Source organism: Rhodnius prolixus, unplaced genomic scaffold, assembly GCF_049639745.1.
Source record: "Rhodnius prolixus isolate KJV_2025 unplaced genomic scaffold, Rpr scaffold_4, whole genome shotgun sequence".
NCBI lineage: Eukaryota > Metazoa > Arthropoda > Insecta > Hemiptera > Reduviidae > Rhodnius > Rhodnius prolixus.
This window is the reverse complement of record NW_027411614.1, coordinates 13,034,209-13,057,615: the sequence shown is the minus strand read 5'-3', so window position 1 is coordinate 13,057,615 and position 23,407 is coordinate 13,034,209. Positions and strand designations below refer to the sequence as shown.

Genomic DNA, 23,407 nt, shown 5'->3' with positions numbered 1-23,407 from the left:
TAAATTTTCAACTGCAGTTTTTCAATGATTAATGAATCTAGGAGTCACATAATTTCAGAAAAAGTTGCACATTTATTGAGCTTCAAGACCATATGGAGTTTTTTTGGTTTTTAATAAAACCCTACCCTGAACAGAGGGGTGTAAATGCAGAAAACTGGGATTTTGCGTAACCGACTTTTCACTACTAATTTACTCAAATGTCATTACAAAAAGAAAAGTAACCATTTTAGTTTTTAACAATTATTATTTAATAAAACGGAAGTAAAAAATAAAGTAGCAATAAAATACATTTGTAAAATAGTACAAAGTGGCCGTTTTTATGGTGAAAAACGCGAATATCGACGGAAAAGTTAAAAATGCAAATATCTTAGACACAATTGAGAATGGGGCCAAAGTGAAGAGAATATTTTTTGTTGCATTTGATCTGCTGAATCACCTCCCAAAGTTTCGACCACTCCTCCGTATACACCCTGTATATTATGTGGAGTGTTATGGTGAAAACAAAATATATAGAACCGTACTGAAATAGCACTTGAGAAGAAATCTAATGTACGTAACCCTCCTTGGGAAGGAAAAGTTCATTTCCAGGAAGTTCTATCCTTCGGAGCTTCTTGCAGCTCTCTGTCTAGTGATGTGAGGAGAGGTACCGGCGGTAAACGGAAATAGGTTACTGACGCCAATGACTTTAGATGTGCTACTTCCGGCTGACGAATTATGTTCGCAGAATTCAAATATAAATTTTTATTTTGCTGCGATTTTTCTTCTAATAGATATTTTGTTAATACGCACAAACACAGTCGCAGATCCATTTTTTTAAAAACCCAAACGTGTAAGCGAACCCTAAAAGCGAATATTTCAGTTTTAACTAAATTTTGAAAAGTCAATACGATCGCAATAATTCCTTTCTCTAAGGAAAGAGTAAAAATAAATAAAACATTTGGAAAGGTGTGGTAGAAGTATGTAAAAGCCCTTGGTGTATGGTATTAATAATGGTGTTTTCTAGCCGGCCGATAGGAGCAGTTCGATTAAAGGCGAGAAAAAGGAAATAGCTGGTAAGATTCGAGGTGAAGAAGAAGTGGAAAGCCAGCTGTAACACAAGAGGCTAGCGACAAAATTATTAAGACATTTTTCTATTAGGAATCCCCTCTACTCCTTTCTGGCTAGCTTGTTCGAAGCCACTCACTAGCTGCTCAAGATGGTAGCCAAACCCCCGTTGGAGCAACCGATCCGGAAAACATTTCACTGAGTCAACCACCACCTCCAGCCATAGTCTAGCAGCCAGGCAATTTCAAGCGGCCAGGTGTTCCACTTATTGGGCGGATATAAATACTTTGGAACCAACTACCCGTCTCCTCGCACTCTCTTCAAACAGCCAAGAGAGAGAGAGAGTGAGAGAGAAATAGGGCCACTAAAATTCTCCCCTCGCTTTTCTACTTTCCTTGTGTGAGTATATACTCGAGGTAAACACTAACGCACACTTACATACGTGTACACAGTATCACCTCTTTATGGGATAGTCGAGGATTGTATTAAGACGACCTCTATGGGAGCTAGAAGGTTATTGAGGCAAAACTCCCATAATTTGCTCCTTTACTCATTTCTATCCGTACAATAAAAACACAGAGTTTACTATTTAATTCATTTTTTTTATCCGCTTTATTTGGATGTTTATTGTTTATGAGAATGTTTTATTACCCGAGCAATAAAAAAAAAGGCGAAACGTTTGCGCTGAGGAACTTACCAAGGAAGAATTCTGTGCTAGAGTGAGTTAATATTCTTCTTAAAAGCGATCGTAAAAACTAATTACTTCAAATTATTCAGCGTTATTAGCTTCATTAAATATACAACTCTCCCAAGATTTCTGCAGGTAGCTTAACTTCACCGTGTTTTGCAGCGTTTTTATCCGAATTCAGTGTAACAGGGGTGTCCAACTGCCAGCCCGCGGGCCGCATGCGGACCCTGAGGTAATTTCTTGTGGCCCACGATGTACTGAAATAAAATGAAAATAAAAAAAAAAAAAATGTTATGAAGAAAATAGCGCTTATAGGAGGGAGATTGAAGCAATACCGTAAACACCAATTCCTCGTTAACCCTTTAACAAATGAAGACGTGGCCCAGGGCCTTTCCTCGGAGCCAGTAGGCATGTATAAAAGCAGTGACTACTTCCGTCGACGTTTAGAACCTATATGTCTGCCACACTTAGTGGAATTCCAGAATGATTCGATTTTAAAAGACGAAGTAGGAATTCCCAAAATATATCCTTATTTAGATGAGCAATACCCAAAAATGTTTGCTGCATAAATTTTATGTTATTTTTGGAGTACGCTCTTGAGTGAGCAACTATTTCCTTGTATGAAATCGCCACTGCCTTCTTGATTGAATTTTGACTTGCCATTCATTACGTGATTATAAATTTTATTCAAGTAATTTCTGCTACTTCTGTAATTGATTGGGAGAGGGGGTCTTTAACTGTGAATTATCTCTGATATATGTTAACTTTAATGAAGTTAAGAAGGATGCTGCCCTGGGGAATCATTAGGGCCTAAAGATAAATATCTAAGATTTTTTTTTTTTAAGAAATTGATGCTAAATTTATTTACCATATTTTGTATCTACATATATTTATGAATAAGAGTATATAAATCTCAGTTAACTATATTATTAAGGTTATTTCATTATTAATGGCGATAATAATTTAATGATATTAGTATTACTGCAAGTCTAGCGGGGAATACCAATTAAATACCTGTCTCAATTATGAATACGATATCCCAGTGGAGTTAGCTGGGCTCAAAATCTGAGAATTAACACCGTCTGCATCAAGATATTCTCTCTCTGATACCTGGGCTTCTCCTCCCGTTTGTCTGGGTTTTAAACTACAGTTTAGTTTGAAAACCGCAGAGTTTATTAGGTTCATCTATTACGCTATATTAATTTATAGCATTATGCACGATAACTTTATCTTTTTTTGTATCAATATTTAGCTGCAAATATTTCTTAGGTTTTTAATATTAATTTCTACAAATTAACTTTTTTGTTTTGTGTTTCAGGTGAGAATCAAAATTAATCACTCAAATAGCCTCTTTGGTAAGTGGTTTTCTAATATCTTAGTGGCGCCTTGAAAAGTAGTATTTTCTAATGAAATTAGTTGTAGGTTTGGATTGTGAAATGAATTTGTAAATTACATTTTCCTAGCGCAATTTCGAATTTCCATTTTGCACACGCTAACTTACCTGGGAACTACGATCTTTTAATGTCGTGGACTATCAGAATTACTCCACGGGTGTCATTGGTCACGATACTAAGCAGTTTTTGATCTGAAACGTGGTCTGCTTCTTTTTCTCCAATTCTTCTGTGAATCATCCACTTTTGGCTGTCGTTCAGACTTCGTTCTCTCCACGCGTCTTAGCAACCTTATTTTTTCTTTATTTATATCTAGTACACCAAGGTAGGGACCTTCCGAATAAGGTGCAAAGTTTTTTAAACTTTTCATTGTTGCCCTTCACTTAACTGGCCGTATAACAAATTGATAACTGCTCTCCCCCATTTATTTAGAGTTCGTTTATCTTCCTTAATGATCGCACAGTTTTCACTTGCATACATTTTTTGTGACCCAATTATTGTTTGGTTGATGGACCAACTTAACCACTTGATGGGATGCCTTTGAAGGATTACCTTCAATTAATTGCGCAATGCACCCAAACAGCTAAGCATATTCTTTACGGCATTAATTTAATAAAATAAACAATTACTCTCATTGGCCCAGCGGATATATATGTAGTTGCTACTTTTGGATCGTCAAGAGTAGTAAAATTATATTGAATTATAAAATGTAGCGAATTTAGCTATGACACCAATTTTTCAAATCCTCTTTTCACGAGGTTAAATTTAGTTTAGCGTCAAACAGACCCTTCTGTTTTTTACGGAAAATGAGAATGTTTCAAATTTCACTGCTACAAAACGATTAAGGGTAAAATATAGTGAATTTTGCAACGTCACGCCTCTAAATTGTTGCTACGTGTTCTTACGACGTTGCTAATTTAGAAACAGTTTTACTTTATTGCAAAACAGATGTTCTAGAGTTTAATTAAAGGACAATGAATACTGTTTAGTGGAAACGAAAAACAAGTTTTTTTGACTTCGTTTTGACTTTTTGGCATTGCGTGTAACATAGGTTAACATTAACATAAAACATTTCAAAAAGTGAAGAGTTTAGAAGATGTAATTATACAAAGGGGGGGGGTGTTATATATTGGGAGATGGCGTGAGTGGAATGTTGTGATAACGTCAGTGGTTGTAACGGTTGGACGTACTGTCGGCAAGTCCAATGCTTTCTGTCGGATCAGCTAGCCTTCTCCTATCATACCACTGGGTATGATCTTCTTTCTGTTTACACTTCCTCTGCCATTTTTGTATTCCTTACCGCTTCCTGAACCCGACATTAATTCACCCCATCATGGAACTGCTTTCTTTCCTAGCTATTGCACTGTAATTTGTTAGTTGCATTATCTCTTCTTTGTTACAGCCTTATATTCACATTATACTTGTTTTAATTGAAACCATTTCTGGAAACAATAAAAATACTGAATAAAAATGATTGATATCGGTCTTTTAGACCCAGGTTAGTGCCTACTACTCCACATGCAAAGCTAAAAATTAAAAATTAATCCCCACCTGAACAGATGCTTTTAACTACTCAAAAAACTCTTTAACTGAACCCGTATTATTTTAAAACTCATCTGGGTGTGGAATAGAGCTGTGTGATTCAATCAAATTGCACCAATCTCCAAAGAATTTATTCTTTACAATCTAAAATACTTGGATTCTCAATAAACGGTCTTTTTTACTTCCGTAACCTGCCTATTCATACAAGATGTTAACATCATCTTTTATCACCTACATCGCCAAAACCCGATACAGGAAATTTCTCAAAACCAAGTCCTTTAGCTCAAAATCTATCCAAACTATCCAAGGCTTATAATTTAGCTTTTAAATTTTTGCTAACCATGTGAATATATAGTGGTCAAAAAAAGTATTCATACACTAAGTTTTCTTACTTTATCTACTGAACTTTTGTTTCTAGGATGACTATTTCTTCAGCACTGAAATCGAAGATAGTAACAATGAATTTAATGCTCTCATTTTCTTTTATAAACATAAAGAATTGGTTAAAAAGCAGAAAAACAATTTATAAGTAATAGGGAACTTGAACCAAAAAAACTGTACAGCACGGAGGAGGCAGTGTGATGGTATGGGGCTGCATGAGTGCTGTGGGAGGGGGAGAACTTGTCGTCATCGATGGTACTCTTAACGCCATAATTTAAGCAAAAGTGCTGGTAATTAGGGAATTGGAAGCGCATACTTCTTTCAACAGGATAACGATCCCAAACATATAGCCAAAAAAACTAAGGAATGGCAGCTTTATAATGCCCGGAAACAACTGGTCACCCCTCCACAGTCTCCGGATATAAACCCTATTGAAAATTTATGGTCTTATTTGGTGCGGAAAATTCGAAAATTGAAATGTACTTCCAGAAAATGTCATCCTAGAAACAAAAGTTCAGTAGATAAAGTAAAATAACTTAGTGTATGAAAATGTTTTATTGTCTAATCCCTATGTTTGGGCGCATATAAATTTGTCCCTAAATTTTAATATGTATTTGTACTGCTCATGAAAATTTGCGGTCTTAGCTAGTAGCTCAAACTCTTCTCTTAAGGTGAGAACAATCTTTTTTTAAAAATATTATTAGCTTATTTCTTAGAATAATCCAAAGAGCGATAGCTTAATTCGTCGCCAGACGGATCACTACATTAACAATAATTCCGAATTAATAATAATTTGCAAACCATTAGTTGAATAAACATATATTTGCTAACGACTAGCGTAATAATTATTATTTTTTATAATTGCCTTCAAAATAATTGTGAGATTTCATTAAAAAATATTGAAATTAAGCGTTTTATGCTAATAGGATACAGTTTCTTTAAAACAACTTTCAGTTAAGTTTGCAACATTTTCAAAGATGTTAACTTTCGCGCTAAAGTTTCTTTTTAATGTATTCATTAATGTGCAATAATTAATTAGGTAAACCAAACTCTTGTTTCACTAATATAGCATTTATAAGGGAAAGATTTTTTTTCTCTCTCTTTATTTTTGCTACATGATTCAGAACTTTACTTTTTTTGCTGCAAAAACTTGCTGATAGTTGCATAACTTATAAATGTACAAGCAATAGTAAAACTGTTTCTTTGGCTATTAATCTGCTTCCTCGCAAAGAAAATGTTTGTTTCAAGAACTAAAAGGTATCTTTCTCTTTCTGCGCTACCTTCAAGTTATTCTTGCTTACCTAAGCTTCCATTTCTTGGCCTATCTGGTATTAAAGGAATACTAAAAAGATATAGACAGAAATTCCACAAACAAATTTTACTTCAAAAAAACTTTTACTCTTTTTCTATATTTATTGTGGATTTTCTTTATATTTATTGTGGATGGTATTCACAAACTTTGCCATGCGCGTGAATGATTGCAAAGTAAGATATGTTTTCTTTTGATGTTCTTAAATTAAAATATTTATTAGCTTACAGTATTTGATGAAAGGTTTGATTTTGTATTATAACATTATTTGGGAACGATTGGAGAAGATTTAAACTGAAATATTAATATCTTATTTATAAATAATAACAAAAAAAAAGGGGAAGTGAAGAGAAGGCGATCTTGGAGGGGAGGATGGCTGAATATTAAAGCATCAGGCAGTAACAATTTTTAATAATTCTTAATGTTCATCCGCATGGAAAAATACCAACGCTACAATGTTTCTCTGGCAAGGAATGAGACAATAATGGCAAGAGAGATAGCAACATGGAGCGTAAAGGGGGCTCTTTATTGAGGTGAGAAAATTCTGGTTACCTGGCTGAGGACAAAAGAATTTCACTCACCTGGCATCCTGCAATGAAAGCAACGCCCGTGCACCTTTGCAACAACTCCTTTTCCATTTCTGCGCTTCCCTCTGTACCATTTTACGCCCCTTCTCTCCATTATTCCCCCACTTCTCTCACTATTTTTTCATTAAATGCCATTCCAACTTCCTATTTCTTTTTTTTTTGTCTTCCGGTTTGCCTCTTTTCTTATTTTGTAATTTAAATTTCTTAATTACACTTTCATGTTTTCGGTTTTGTGTTCAAGATTTTTATTACATTTTTTTTTCTTACTCTTCTTTACGTTTTATTTATAATGAATTGTATTTATATTTACGAACGTTTTGTCAAGTATTAAAATTATCTTAAAGTTACATTTTTGCTGCTTGTTTTTTGGACTCACTGTTTACAAGTTAGAGAGAACTTGAGCCGAAAGTGTGAAGGGAATGAAAAGCGAAGAGAAAATAACAAGGATAGGATACCCAGTTGTCTTCCTTGACAATTTACCAGCAAACAAGGCTAAAGGTAACTAAAATCGACTTCTGGAGAAAATTTTATTGATTAGCTAGCGAGAGAAATTAGGAAATGTGGAAAGGGATGAGCGATAATGAAGATAATCTACTAAAGCCTACTAATAAATAGCGGTTGGCATCTACAAATTATGTACTCTGTGAGTAGCTCCAAGATAGGGTTGGCGTGTCTTCTCCAGTTACGAAGAAATAGAGGAAAACACTAGTTGGAGAAGGAAATTAGACAAGGACAAAGCGATGAACATTTAAGGAAAATATTGTAGATATTCCAAACAAGTGCTCTCTAGATTCGGACGGAACATTGCTGCAAAAAATAGGTGTAAGATATTTTCAACATCAGTGGTAAAATCCATGCTAATAAATGAAAAGATTTTTTTTTTTTTTTACTATAGCATCTAAATTTCTTTTAATAACTTCTGAAGAGGGGTTACCGATATAAAGTGTATAATTGCAAAAGCAGCACTACAAAAATGGCAGACAGATTACAGTAATGGTAATAAAGGAAGATTCTATAAAACTATGGCAGATCAGTTACCTAGACAACCATGGTTTAAGGAGGAACCATGGCCTATGACAATAAGTAGGTTGAGAGCGAACCACTCGGTGTGCGGATCGTATCTTCACAGGATCAACAAAAGGTCCTCTCCTCTTTGTGTGGATTGCAATGAGGAGGAGGATTTCAAACATATAATATATTATATGTCCACGTTATATTGAGATGAGAAAATGCAAGTTCCAATTAAAAGCAGTGGTATTGTGATCGTATAAAGTTTGCTAGACATGAAAGAGCTTTTAGGAAATCTGCTTAAGCGTTGACAGATAGAGTTTCCTGTTGTTTTGGTGCTCGGATGCTATTTTGAAAAAGGAGACCGAGTTATTCTCACTACGAGAGAAGGCTCTGTGATTGGTCAGCTATGAATCATTTTCCCGGAGCATTCCCCTTTAAAAATTTTTCTCGAATTTATCTACTATTTAAATTACACTACATTGTTCGTTGGAGTCCATTGTCAACGATGTAATCTTATTTTCTTTTGTATGTTATTGAACATTGAAATTCTACATTGTATTTGGAAAGTTTTGCACCTTAAATTTCTAAGAGCGCATTGAAAGACAAAACAGTAGAATTCCTCTTGAGACCCCCCCGTAACTAGCATGATCACAAACCCATGTGAAATAACCCAAGAGAATCAACATCACTCTTCTCTCATCGTAGACGCCCATTCCTGTCCATCCAGTTATCCCAGCATCCAATACTAACTATGCATTTCTTATATCCCTAGACATTACAAACTGTTGTGGTACTATTTCCATAAATTTTACTAACAAGTAAGTGAGAGCTGTGTTCTATGTAAATCAGATATACAAACAAGAATTTGGGAGAGAAATTTTTCATACTCATCCTTGCAGAATTCAACATGGGGATTATTTTTTAGAGGTCACTGTTATTTATTTCTTTATTTTTTTTAAATAGCACCGAGTTTTTGAAATAGATAGTTTTACTTAGGATTCAGTTTTTCTTAAAATTGTCACACTTAGAAAACTGAAGTGAATTCTCTTTTTGGTACTGTGGGTTGTGCAGTGTCAGTACGGACCCTGATTTTTTTTTTTTTTCTCGATTTTTTAATCTTCAAAGTTTAGCGATTGATTTTTAACTTTGGATTTTGACATTAACAATTCTATTTTTAGGACTGGTAAAAACTTTCATATTTATATAGTCTATTGGTTTAGTTAGAAGCTGACAGAAAAAGCCTTAAATTGTTGTCAATATTGGTGGAACTAACTAAAATCAGCCGGATCTTTTAACATAAGTCCTCGGGACATGATCTGTTCCAAAAAGCTTAGTTCCTATTTACACAATCAGTCGTTAGTGCATTCTTTTCTTTTTTTTTTTTTTTACTGCGGTTTTTTGAGACTGGCAGGGCGTTTCTTTATTTTTGAAGTATCTCTTAGTTATTTATTACATTTTGTAAGCACTCCTGCTAGTTTATCTAAGCCAAATTCCTATTCCTTCGGCAGGTAAGGTGCGATATTTCGGACTTTACCTCGACAAACGCCTCACGTGGAATCCCTATACTCGAATCAAGTGACAGGAACATTACTTACGTTAACGAATGACCAAAAGACTTCTCGACAAACATTCCAAATTGTGTCTTACTATCAAAAAGTAACTCTACACAGCTCTACTAGCCCCAATCTGGACATTCGGACTTGAACTGTACGGTACTGCAAAGCGTTCCAATCTCAACCGCATCCAATCCCTTCAATCGAAAATCCTACCACAATCCTTAACGCTCCTTTCTACTTAAGCAATCACACTATCCACACTGACCTAAAAATCCCTTTTGCTCTTGACCTAGCCAAGTGCTGTTACATCCAAATTTCATTCCAAACTTTCCCAACACTTCTATCCGCTCATAAACCATCTATCCCAAACTACTCTTCCCTCAAATCCTCGCCGAAGACTGAAGCGTCGATGGCCTCGCGATCACCTAATCGCATGATAAAAAAGGGCATCCTTCGAATTCCCTTCAACAGCATCTTGTGATAGTCGACTCATGATGGTTATCGTTGGATGGCCCTCATTCAAATCTTTCAAGCCATTATTATCTCTGTATTTAATCCGATTTACTTGTTGCCAATAGGCAGTTGTAAATTAAATAAAGAGAGTTAAAAATAAAAAATAAAATAAAAAAAATTTTTAAGCGCGTGCCAATCTCTAAGGTTAATGGCATCCGGAGTCTTTACTGTCGGCTTTAGGCAGTGTTATCTCGTTTTGGATAGTATTGTCCATTACCTGACAGTGTACTTTAAGAGGATCCTAAGAAAAGAAAACTAAGAGCAGGCAGCCTGGATTCGAACCTGGGATGTTCGTGTGAAAATGCATTCCTAGCTTTTAGCTCGATGTTTAAGTATTGTTTTAGAGTAATTGGCCCGCTCATGAAGGCCTTAGTTTTTCGTAGCAATCTAAGCTTCTGCCGTGCCTAAAATAAATCTATTGAGATAAGAATGCGATAAATTGATCATCACTTGTTTATAACGCGTTATCAATCAGAAATCGGTAAAATACTCTTCTTACAATACAACTTCGTGTGCAGATTTTCTTTCTGATATAAACAAATTCTTCTTCTTCTGTCTTGCCTTGCGTAGTATTTGTTTTATACTAATAATTTTGGATCGCCATTTTTGAAATGATCAACCGTCTGATGGAACGTTTTTACCATTCTTCTTCATCTTTTATTTATTTTTAATTCTAATTTATGTACTCAAGAAGGGAGTAATTTAAATAGAGAAAAAACTTAACTTTTTGGTTTCTTTTCCCTTTTATTCAATTATTTCTTTAGTTTATTAATTTATTATGTAAGATTATAAGATAGAATAAATGGTGGATTGCCTGGTTATGTAAGATATATATCTTTCTTTCTTTTATGATCGATTACATTTCATTCACTTCACAGGTTTTGTTAATGTAATCAGCAAAAGTCTCTTAAACTTATTTTTATTTTATTTTTTTGTAATAATTTATCATCCAGTGTATCAAATGTTGACAGATATATTTCTTTTTCTTTTTTTTTATCTAGTATTTGATCAGACCCAGAAAGAGTCTGCGATACAGCGATAGAAAAATGACCCGACAGATGCGACAGTCGGCAATTGAAGGATAACGTCTACGTGACATTACTCCATATTGACGGCACTACACCAAACTGATCATATTTTTGTTTGCTTTATTTTATTCATTTCATTCAATGCGCCATATTTTTTTTATTTATTTGCAGTGTTTGTCCCTTCTCTGTGAGATACTTCTTTGATATATGTTTAACTATTTATTGGTCCATTATTTCTTTTAGCTGTATAATTTGCTAACATATTTTATTGTTGCTTGAATAAAAATGCCAATGGCAAAATGGATGAAAGTATACTGACAATATTTTAACCTTCAAATTAAAGCTTGCGCCGATTAGTTCAAACTTGTTTCATTCTCTTTAAATTGTTCCACATTCCTCAGTTGTGATCAAGAATAATCTAGTTATTCAAATATTTTCATATAAGAATTCTTAAATTATTAATACTAGCGGAAAATATATTTGGTCTCCGGAGTTGCCAAATTACAAATTATTGGAATTGAATTTAGGTACTGCCCTCACTAGTTATACGTTAATTTTCAGGATTATCTAGACTGATTTAGAGTTCTTTACATTAAAATTCAAAACTCTTAAAGCTGTAGATATAATTCTCTAGATCACAAATAGCTAATATGTCCATCTATGCAAAAAGATGAATACTGGATTTCAAAGCAGAAATACATAGGGAAAAGAAACCAAAAAGTTAAGTTTTTTCTCTATTTAAATTACTCCCTTCTTGAGTACATAAATTAGAATTAAAAATAAATAAAAGATGAAGAAGAATGGTAAAAACGTTCCATCAGACGGTTGATCATTTCACAAATGGCGATCCAAAATTATTAGTATAAAACAAATACTACGCAAGGCAAGACAGAAGAAGAAGAATTGTTTATATCAGAAAGAAAATCTGCACCCGAAGTTGTATTGTAAGAAGAGTATTTTACCGATTTCTGATTGATAACGCGTTATAAACAAGTGATGATCAATTTATCGCATTCTTATCTCAATAGATTTATTTTAGGCACGGCAGAAGCTTAGATTGCCACGAAAAACTAAGGCCTTCATGAGCGAGCCAATTACTCTAAAACGATCCTCTTAAAGATCGATTAATTTAATTTGGAAGTTGGAGGTAAAGCCTGCTTGGAAAAATAAGCATTACTTGAGATTGTACGTGTTTCTTTAATTTTCTCATCGATTGAACGATTGTGGTAGCGTACATTCTTTAAAATGATAGCATTTTCTCTGGATATAGATAATAATTTTCGATGTCCAGGTAGTTAAATGTGAAGCAATTTTCAGTTTCCTAGTTGTTGTACCAAATTCGTGTACTAATAGAATTAGTACCTTGGCTTTGTATAATACTATAAAAGTGCAAGTAATTAAATAACTATGTGCGCACTCAATTAATGGAATGTTGAACTATTGTTTTACCAGAGCTAAGAAATCTGCTCAACCAATACGTTTTTGTGAAGGAAGTTTAGGTTAAGTTATATTTAGGAAACCTTAGCCCAGTAAATCACAGAAAAAAAGTGTAAAATTTTTTATTAGGAAATATAGTCAACCATTTTTCTTTCTTTTTTTAAACATTAGAAAGCAGCATTTTGAAACGATGTTTGTGAGGTTGGCCAATCGTTTAGGCCGGGAGTTAGACCGATTTATTTCAATATGGAGGACGGGTTATTTTCTTGCAACAGCGTTGAGAATCATTTTTTATCTTTGCGCCTCTCGGACAGAAATGGTAAACTAGGCACTGAACGAGTGGTAGGGGAAGAGACTCTTGCTGGAAGGTGTCCGTCCGTGTGTCGGGGGCGCGTGTGAGCGTTGTGGATTTAATTTGCCCCACCACTCACCTGTTTACCGCCCCTTCCATCGCCAGTGTAGAGCCGCCCCTCCATTTGACTTACCTGAGAGAGGCCATATGCTGGAGATCTGTCCCACCTCTCAGCACACGGAGTGTGAGTAGGTTATTACCTCTTGTCTAGTTCCCCGATTGTCTACTTCGTGCATTCTTGCATGGAACAAGGCAATCTTTATATCTACTCAAATTTATCGAAGAAATATTGTTTTAGGAGTGATACTTTTAAATTCGATAGTTTTTTTGAACCTTCAAATCACATATTTGAGTGAGGTAAATGATCTATTAAATAGATGATGTTTCAAAATACAATGTTCTAATTTTAAGTAGGTATTTAAAATTAAATTTTCAGTAAATTGCATAATAAATTGCAGTGGGTGTATTAGGAAAACCTAACAGTTCAGCTGATTAATGCTGTTACTATGACAACAGCGGATTTTCGCGTAGATCAGCATCATGCTGTACTATCGCTGTAAAACGTACCTGATTAGTTGAAATCAATGAAAATATTAACCTTACAAACATCTCTAGACGTAGCGTCAAACTAGTTCCAAAATCGGAAGCTAAAGCTGAATCTTTCAAAAATTGAAGCAAAAACTTCCACCAGAATCTAAGACCTGTCAACAACCAGGAAATCCCTTGGAAACAAAAGGATCTTGGAGTGCGCTACCTCGGTGAAATCCTTGATTCACAACTCATCTGAAGGCTGCACATGAACATGAAATTTCAACGAGCATACACTCGACTGTAGCAGTTATACCCATTAATTAACAGAAACATATCGCTTAAACACTGTACGGTTCTACAAGATGCTCCTTAGACCACTTTCAACATCCGCCTGTCCAGTGTGGATTACAGCTAGCGGAATAACTGATGAAAAGACTACAGACATCAAAATACAGTACTACGAATTGCATTGAACGCCCCTATGGTTTACTTGGAACACACAAATACCCAGAGAACTCGTAATTCAAGGCCATTCACACTCACATGACCAAAACTAACAGACTACTGCTTCCTCACCATCCACACACTGGTATCCACGTTTCAAGAAGACTGTATCAAGATCTTTGAAGAACTGAACTCCAATTGGAACTTTGTCACTGCCATACATCTATGCTTTTATGTAGCATTCTGAAACCTCCATATTTGCATTAACAAAGATGGATCTTAATCAATTTGAACGTGGCAATACAAAAGTTTAGCAGGAATTCCTCGAGTAAAATCTGTGATGCTACCATTAAGGGAAAGAGTGTGCTGTTATGTTGCACTCCGGATTTTATCATTTTGAAAAAAAAGAAGCTATTTATTTCTGGGTGCCAACTAGAAGCAATTTCCATTTGGCCCTTGTACTCTTAGCATTGTGGTTAACGGCCTTTACCCTCTTGTCAGAATTTTAACTTCTGCCACACATCTCTTTCACTAGCTGGCTAAACAATTAGTTTTCCTTTTTTTTTCTATGTATAAACGGCCGCCTCTGGCCACCATTGCACAGCCGGGTCGTTATGCACAGGTTTCTCCAGGTTGGATTTATTTCCGGCAGGTACCCGCCACATGTCACATGTTTTATATTCTATCTCAACGTGTGTTTGTGAGTATATAAGAGAATAGACGCCCCTTTTTCGTTCCCGCAACCCCGTCTAGCCTGTCAGCTTGAAGAGTTAATTTGTTACAACTGTAACAGCTCTTACTTTAGTTCATCTTTTAAGCGTTTTTGCACCATCTCTAGAACTTTTTTCGTCACAGGTTTCTACACCACTGCAGTCAACAGTGTTTCTGACTTTAATTAAATAAGTTATTTTTATTTTTTATTCTAGTTTAAATTACTTTATTTCTACCCTAATTATCTTCTCTTTCCTCTCGTTTAATTAATTAATAAATTCTAAAAAAAAAACTCTTGATACGCCTCCTATTTAGGTTTATTTTATCTTTTTCTTTACTTTTTTTTTACACATATTCTAACTCTTGGCAGCGACCACCAGAGGCGTAGTATGCTTTGTTTTGGCCCAAAACAATAATTTATCAATAATATTTATCTGTTCTCTATTTGATGCATTTTTCAAGTATTTTAATAGCTTGTACCTCGTGGTCTTCTAAATTTTAAACGTCTAAAAAATTAATTCAGTACATTTGCGCAACGTTGCAATCCGTTTTAACCACATACGAGAAGTTTTAGAGCTGTACAGAAGTTCATACATTTCAAATTCATGAGGATATCCGTTTGAAATCATGACGGGTTTTCCAAATATTTGTTACGAATATGGAAAGTTTTTCCAAATAAACCGAAATAAGATTGTAATTATAAATGAGGAATTCAAATATATTGTACTACGAATAAATTAAAGTCGACCATGGCTAGCCATCTTATTCTTAGAAGTTACTATAGTACGAAATAAAACACTAAATATTTGAATTCAGTAATAAAGCAGTAAAATGTAATTTTTTTTTTTTTAAAGAACGTTCCTTGGGCCTGTACTCTACACCATATACACTGCTGACATTCTTACCAATCCTCGTACCTTCCTTTTTACTTATGCCGATGATACGGCCATCCTCTCTCCTCAAAAAAGACCCGGTCTTTGCCTACCGCTCCCTCCAATCCCATATAGAATCTCTTGAGCCTTGGCTAAAGAAATGGAGAATTAAAATTAATGAAAATAAATGTAATTACATTACATTCTCTCTAAGGCGAACTATCCTTCCACCCGTTTACTTCTTCCCACAGCAGATTGTGTTAACTACCTAGGACTCTTCATGGACAAACGCCTAACCTGGAATCCACATACTAAACTCAAACGGAAAGAACTAAACAGACTAAACTTCTCTCTAGACTTCTCGACAAGCGATCTAAACTCTCTCTACAGAATAAACGACTGATCTACATTATGATATTGAAACCTGCCTGGACTTACGGAATGGAACTTTGGGGCTCAGCCAAAGCTTCCAATATTTACAGAATCCAATCCTTCCAGTCAAAAACACTCCATAGAATCGCTAATGCTCCTTACTTTGTATCAAACTCTACCGAGATTTCCTTATTCCTTATGTTTCAGAAGCTATAATCCCGTTACTTTAAATTCCACACATCAATCACCTCACATCCCAATCCTCTAGTAGCTCAACTTACCACTCTACCAGGAAATCCTCCCAGGCGGTTGAAGTGCAGGTGGCCAAGCGATCTTCTAAATGAAGTAAGTGCCAGTGTACAATAGTGAACTGTACCACTTTGGGAGTTTCACCAATGGGTGAATTCTCCCCTCATGCTATTCATGTATCTATTCCATTATCATGTTGTATCAGCCTCACTTGTTGCAGTTGTAAAAATAAATAAATAATTAAAAAAAAGAAAAGAAAAAAGATCGTAATGTTACAAATATAATTTAAGGCGAACGGACGGTGGCCCCTTACAATAACCTTATACTACCCCAATATAGTTATGGCGGCTCCCCAGATTTAGGTTATTGGTATTGAAGCGGTCTTTTGATAATCGAATTGAATTGTTAAGGATACATTTTGTATTTTATTTTTTATAATTAAATATCTCTCAAAAGGATTAAGTACTTAACACTAAGCAGAGAAATTGCTAAATTGAGTATTGTTAGTGAAATGGTTTTGTGAACAACTTCCGTTGTTTAGTTAATATTAACATAATCTAATTACTTGTTATCTTTGTGAGTTGAGTTTTAGACACAATATCTCGTAACAATATTGTGGAAAGCTCCGTGGTGAGTCGTTGATTAGGTTACTTTATAAAACTAAGAAAGATAATGGCTTTTACTGCCTTTAATTAAGCTGCTGCCCCCTGCCACTCCTTTTTTTTAAAAAAGATTTTGTTTACTCTACACTTTTTGGGTTTTTTTTCTTTCTTTAAATTATACTTTCATGAATATTATGATAATCTTTTTTTCAGCAAAATTTAAATAGATCGATGCCGACGTTTGAATGAAAAGGAACGCCGCTTATAGAAGCAAAATTAGAAAATCTTGGTCTTGTACACCCTAAATTTGGTGCCCTTGTTAATAATTTACTTTACAGTTTATATATAAAATTCTGATTCTATCTAGTCTGAACATTATTAAATTTAGTATCTCTGTTGTATGATAGAAAGGGTTCCAGACACAGGTTGGAATTCGATTAAATGGAAAGAACTTCTTAGTTTACTATCCATTTGTTTTATGTTGAGCTATACTTTTAAGTTGAATTTACTGTCAATGTGCTACAGTTCAGGTTTGAATCTAGCGGTCTAAGCTTTTTCGTTTTTTGTTGAAAATGTTTCAATTATTAGCGCAAAGTAATGCCAATTTTTCAGGAGAGCTTTACGTCTAACTTCCCAAATTAGGTATCGCGGATGAAAGCGATTAGCAATCGAAAATTACTAAAAATTTCTTGTATTAACCAAAAAAAAACATTTTTTTAAAAAAAATATTTTATTGAAATTTGCTACTGCAACGATTGTTGCAACAAGCAAATGTGATATAATATAACAATGGCGTGAATATGGATCGGAGAAGGCAACCAGTAGTGTCACTCCATTATCGTGAATATGGTAATACACCGCTCTTATGATGAGAGTAGATCGCGGGGCCATCTTCTCTTAATCTCCTTAGAGGATTACCTGGTAATGTGGAAGAAGATAGGTGTTCTATGAGAGCGTTAGGATGAGCTGCGGTAGAGGATTGAAATTTTAAAAAATGAGTTTTAGCAAGGTTTCTAATGAAAGGGATTTTGAGACCATTAGGGATGGTGAGGTTAGAAATATAGAACGCAGCGTTAAGTAGTTTTCATAGTATTTTTGACTGTAAAGTCTGGATGCTTAGAGAATTGGAATGTTCAGGTGATCTCCATACTTCGATGCCGTATGACAAAAAGGTCGCAGTAGCAGAAGTGCTCTTGCTATACTGCTCTCACGATAAGAGCGGATCACGAGGCCATCTTCTCTTCAATCTCCTTAGAGGATTACCTGGTAATGTAAGAGGAAGATAGGTGTTCTATGAGAGGGTTAGGATGAGCTGCTGTAGAGGAACAAAATTTGAAGAAACGAGCGTTAGCAAGATCTGTAATGAAAGTCTTTTGTTATGTACGTTGAGTTTAGATCGTTTGTCAAGTAGTCTAGTTGTAGCGTTGGTTAGTTTCTTGTCTAAAACAAATAAAATCCAAAACCTAGATCAAGAATCGAACCTAGAAGCAAAAAGCATAACAGACCTCTCCTCTAAACGCTCAGCTGTCAGAGCGCCTCATATGATTCGAATATGTGTTTCTATAGGAAGTACTATATGAAAGAAAATCAATGCATCACCTTTTCTGGCAAATATCAAAAACTTTTTCTGTAAAAAGTGTTTCTGGATTCTCTAATTTGGATATAAAGAAGTTTTTAATACCCAGTGTTGTGGGTATTGTCCTCCTCAATATGTTTCCGCCAGTCGTCCCTGTCTCTGGTACATAGTCTAAAGATATTCCGTCATGCCCTTCGCAGTCTGGATTTCCCAACCCTCCGTTTTTTTTATCCAGAATCTCACGCTCTTGTTTAGAGGGAATCTCGTCGGCCACTGAGCCACATGGATTGCCATCTCATTGGTTTAAACTTAATCATCCAAGCTGCTGGGGGCTCCCTTTGTTGGAGTATACAGCTCAGTATTCTTGATAATGCCCTTCACGTACTGGGTCATAGATTTTGCGTAGCTGCTTCCACTCAAACACCTGCCTGTCTCTGAGATAGTCCAGATTTCTGATGCGCATATCAGGCTGAATAACGGTCATTGTCTTACAAACCCTAAATTTGGGGCTATCATTAATAATTGACTTTATAGTTTACATATAAAATTCTGATTCCAACTTTGGTAGTCCTAAAATTGAATATAAGTTTGGGTATGGCTGAGTAAATGCACTTCACGATCGCGTTACACTCTTTTACCAGCAATAAGAGAAGGTGACACGTTTCGATCTAATCTTGAGAGTCTTCAGAAGGGAAGAGAGTTTGCGCTTTGCTGTAGATTTTTAATTTATTCAAGAATTTGTTTAAAAAAGATAGGACTGCAACTTTTCAAAAAATATGCATCTTTTTGGTTTTTGCTAGCTGGCATTATTTAGATGTTCATTATATTTTTTTAAAAAAAGTAAGACTTTTTATTGTTACCCAATAACGACCGTAATAAACAGTAAACTTGCAGCGGTTACATTTTCTTCTTTTTAATACTTGTTTATATAAAATATAAAAACCAGAACAGTATAAATTCCCGAAATAGTGAATATACCTCGTAAAAATTTTGGTTATAAAATTTACAACTTTTCGTCATAAATGAGTCCTAATTTTATATGGTTCTTTTGTTCTGGTTCATGGTTTATTCATTTACTACTGACAACCTCATTGATATTCCAAACATCATTCCTGGTATATTGTGCTCCTTTTCGTTCTGTTTTTCTAATTTTCTCTATCCTTGTTTTTTTAACCGAAGGGTTTTTCTTTATTATTATTCATTTATAAATGTTCCTAACTTGAATTCAGGAAGATGTTTTGATTTTCTTTTTTTTTTTACCATTCTGGAAGTACTCCTGTGGACAGTGGGCAGAGTTTAACCAGATGTTCGAATCTTTGGACACCTTTTAAAGAATCGTGTCCACTCAACTTGACAGGAGCACTCGGAATTTAGATATTTTAATGGATATTTGGCTAAGCTGAAAGTATTGAATTCTAATGTAGTTAAGGTTATTCAAGTTCTGCTTGTAATGCAGGTTAACCAGCGACCAGTGAAATATCCTGTTACGGACGCCATCACAACACCCTAAAATTAAAAAAAAAAAATCTTTTGAATTGTCCTCGTTGAGCTCATCCTAGAGACAATTCAGGCTGATATGTTAGCGAAAACTCGCACTCTAATGGTAACTTCTCCTCTTTAACTAAGAAAACTGTGGCTTTATAAAACTGGAAAAATCTCTCCGATGTTGGCTCTAGAATAAGGCTCGGGGAGTGTATCTCCGGAGAAGTACAATTACCGGGTACCTAGGCACACATCTTACTTGTGGCTTCGCAATGTCTCTTCTGCGAAAGAGAAAACATTTCAAAATTTAATCCCTGAAAATTTAGTGTACAATTTAGTCCCTTCAGTGGTTCTACGGGTTGATTTTTTCTTCGATAGGAGAAAGTATAACATTTCTATAAAAAATTCTTAATTTAAATATAGTGCTAGTGCCTGATTTGCAACCTCCTGGAGGTTTCGCTAGCCAATGAAGTCATCTTTGGCCCTGCAAAAGCCAGTTAGCCTAGCATGGTGTTCATTCTTATAGATTAAGTCATTTAAATTAGTTTTATATATCTGGTGCTAACAGGGTTGAAATAATTATTACATAAATTTTCACTCGTTGAATTTAGCGATTAACTTCGAGAGAACAGAGTCTTGGTTGTACTTGTATGAAGATTGTTGGTTTCTTCTTGGCAGTTCTAAACATTTTCAAGAGAGTTTTTGTACTTACTCTGAAATACTTATCGTAGAATTATTTACAGACACTTGAACGTCACTTGCAGACTTCTTACTGTTGGCCTTCCATTATCTCCTGTTTGCAAACATATATTGCAAAAACTTTTGTTAATTTATTTATTTCATAAATGGTATGAATCGGTCCAACAATAATAATGTGCACTTAACAGACGACGGATTCAAAACACTTGGCTCTTTTACTTGCTGGCGACTGAAAAGATAATGATGAAGCCATGAGAAAGATTATGAGAAACAAAGAGCACTTCCAAGTAAGCCCACCTAGTTCTAATTAGAAAATTTGAAGGTAGGGGTTAATAAGAGTGGCTGGCTACCTTCTTCTGAATTGGTTACTAAGCTCCTTAGTTGAGAAGACTTTTTCTGAACAGTTTGAAACTATTTAAGAAAGTAAGCTTTCATCCAGTTATACAAAGATTTAGTGCTGATTTTTCTCTCTGTGTACATCATCCGGCGTTGGTTAGAAGAATAACTCTCCACTCTTAGCGTGATATTAGCAAGCCATTTTGTTCCCTTATGTACTTTTCATTTTCTCTTAGCCTTTAAACAAGAAACTGTGTTCTGTTACATTTTTAAAAAAGTTGTTAGCGTAATTCTAAGCTAATACTAATCTTAGTCGGATAAGATAGAAATTATGCTTTCTTCAAACGATTCGTTTATTGTATACCAATTATTTTATTATAGTGATAATCGTTAGCCACAGTAATTCTGGAGAAATCAAAAAATTGTCAGCATTAAAATAATCTTATAGAATTGTTGTGTAAATGAGTAAGGCGTTTAAGAACAAGGAAACTCTTATATCATTCAGGAAATGGGTTAGGTCACTCCTACATTCTACTGTTCGTTCGCCCTTTACTCTACTTTTAACAAATCTCTCCAATCTCTTTGTCTAATCCTCACCGTAGTAGATTACCAACTTTTACTCGAAACTATTTGAAGGCAATGAAGACATTTGAGTGAATGAGATACTTACTCTTGGGCGAGTAGATTTAATTTTTTGCTCAGTCTTACTGAATAAAAGATTGGCAAAGTACATAAAAGCACCAGTTGAGTTTGGGTCCAACAGAACCAACAACAGCAGTCTTTTTCTTTACTTAAATAAGTAATGATTACCGTCAATGGATAACACGACGGGAATTTTGTCCATCTTTATTTTAACATCTTTACTAGTGTGCTATTTTTATCGGATTGTACATAAATAGAAAATCTGAGATGGTGTACATTTTTCTATTCTTCAACTTTGTCAAAAATATCTCAGAATTCTAAAAAAAAAAATATTTTTTTTTTTTAGAGAGAGAGATATGTTTGAAACAAAAAACTTTAGGTTTACGTCAGAGTATTTAGAAATAAAATTCAGGGAAAAGTGATTTTTAACCATTTGTGCAGCTGATTTACGTAAACGAAGTGTGTACATAATAAAAAGAAACTGTGGATCATTTTTAATAAAATATTTTAGACGAGAATTATTAATTTTTGCTTTTATAGTTAAACATTTTAGCTAGCAGCTATTGCAACCCTAAAAGACAAGGCGTAACTGAGGGCGTGGTCGCTTGGAAATGATTATTTCATAGGAAAATAGAGTTTAGAATTGTTTTTTACTAATTTTCCCCCCGTAGGTATTTGATAAATTATCAGAATATGCAGTAATAATTCTATATGGAAATATCTATTCAAATGTAACCATTTTTATTGATTTACTCTTTACCAAGCTTAAAAGAAAAATAAAATTAGGTAGATTTGTGTAATTTTGGGGAAAAAGAAAGAAAATCCATATTAACTTTGATGTCGGTCATCAGAAATAAGTCCGCCTTGTTGTTATGTAAATATGGTAGATTGCTTATTAATTTAAGACTGGTTTTCCATACTTTATTGACTATACGTGTAGTTAAAGAGGTAATTGGTAGTTCTATATATTCAACCTGAGAAATATAAACGATTCAGGTGGTAACGTTACGAGGAAGATGCTAAATCCTACCACAAAGCTAACTGTCCAGAGACCTTCTTACATCCTGAATCACGCGAGAGATACAATGGGAAAAGCCACTTGCTCCTCACACTCTCTTCAAAAAAACAAAAGTCCGGTATGAGTTCATTTTGTTTCGTGAAATACATGTCCAGCAAGTAATCCAACCAGGAAACAAGAAATGCGCCTGAAAGACTTAGCAACTTCCTAACTATCAAAACAGCATTTCCGCCGCATCGGCTAGCCAATGAACTCAACGACAAGAATTAATGATGAAGATATCTTGGTGCGACTTCTGTAAAGAAATCATAAGTGATATCTTAATTTATAAAGTTGAAGAGGATCACACATTAATCATTCTAGGAATATAGAACTAAAGATTTTTTCGCTATGTCTCTTGTTTGGAATCTTATTCAATCTTGTTTGACAATATTGCACAAGCTCATGTACAGTAGTGGTGCGCTGCAGGAAATACAGATTGTCCCCAGCTGATGTTGATTGTATTATGTGGTCAGCTACATACTTGCTAGAAAGTAAAATCCACAACCCTCCAAAAATACTTTTTAATATCATTCAAATGCAATTTGTTTGTCTGTAGGCACATATCTGGGACGAAATTAGTTCTTGTAAATAGGGTAGTAGAGAACACCTTGCAATTTCCTATCCGGCGGTAAACAGAGGCAGGAGGTGAACATTGATTGTTAAAGACACTAATGTAAGCTCAAAATCTAGTTGAAGCCTTTACAGTACACGCCATTTTGCCATATCAATAAAGCTGCTTATTGCATTTCAAGTATGTCAGTACGGCTTACATAACGCTAGCTATCACAATAACCCTAACTCGTATTGTTCGTTTCCTATTTCCTTCATTCCATTCAGCTATCCTCTAGTTCCTCTCCTTTTCATTTCCAGTTAGTCCTCTATGGCTTCAAAGGTCCGTTAGTGGCTCTACCATCTACTACCACTATAATGCTTGATGTTCACCGGATTTGTCATTGCTAAATCAAGAGATTTCTCCTTGCATTTCCTTCCGG

At 34.9% G+C, this 23,407-nt stretch overlaps 1 protein-coding gene and 1 long non-coding RNA gene across 3 annotated transcripts in view; one reads left to right on the top strand and one right to left on the bottom strand.

Moving 5' to 3' along the window:
- mib1 (E3 ubiquitin-protein ligase mind bomb 1) overlaps positions 1-23,407 on the top strand; it is a 543,029-nt gene that overhangs the window by 328,509 nt on the left and 191,113 nt on the right. The window lies entirely within an intron of this gene.
- LOC141455565 (uncharacterized) lies at positions 1,913-3,373 on the bottom strand. The gene is made up of 2 exons (XR_012459345.1): positions 3,234-3,373; positions 1,913-1,989 (listed from the first exon to the last, which is right to left on the bottom strand). It is a non-coding gene; the product is annotated as an uncharacterized lncRNA (long non-coding RNA).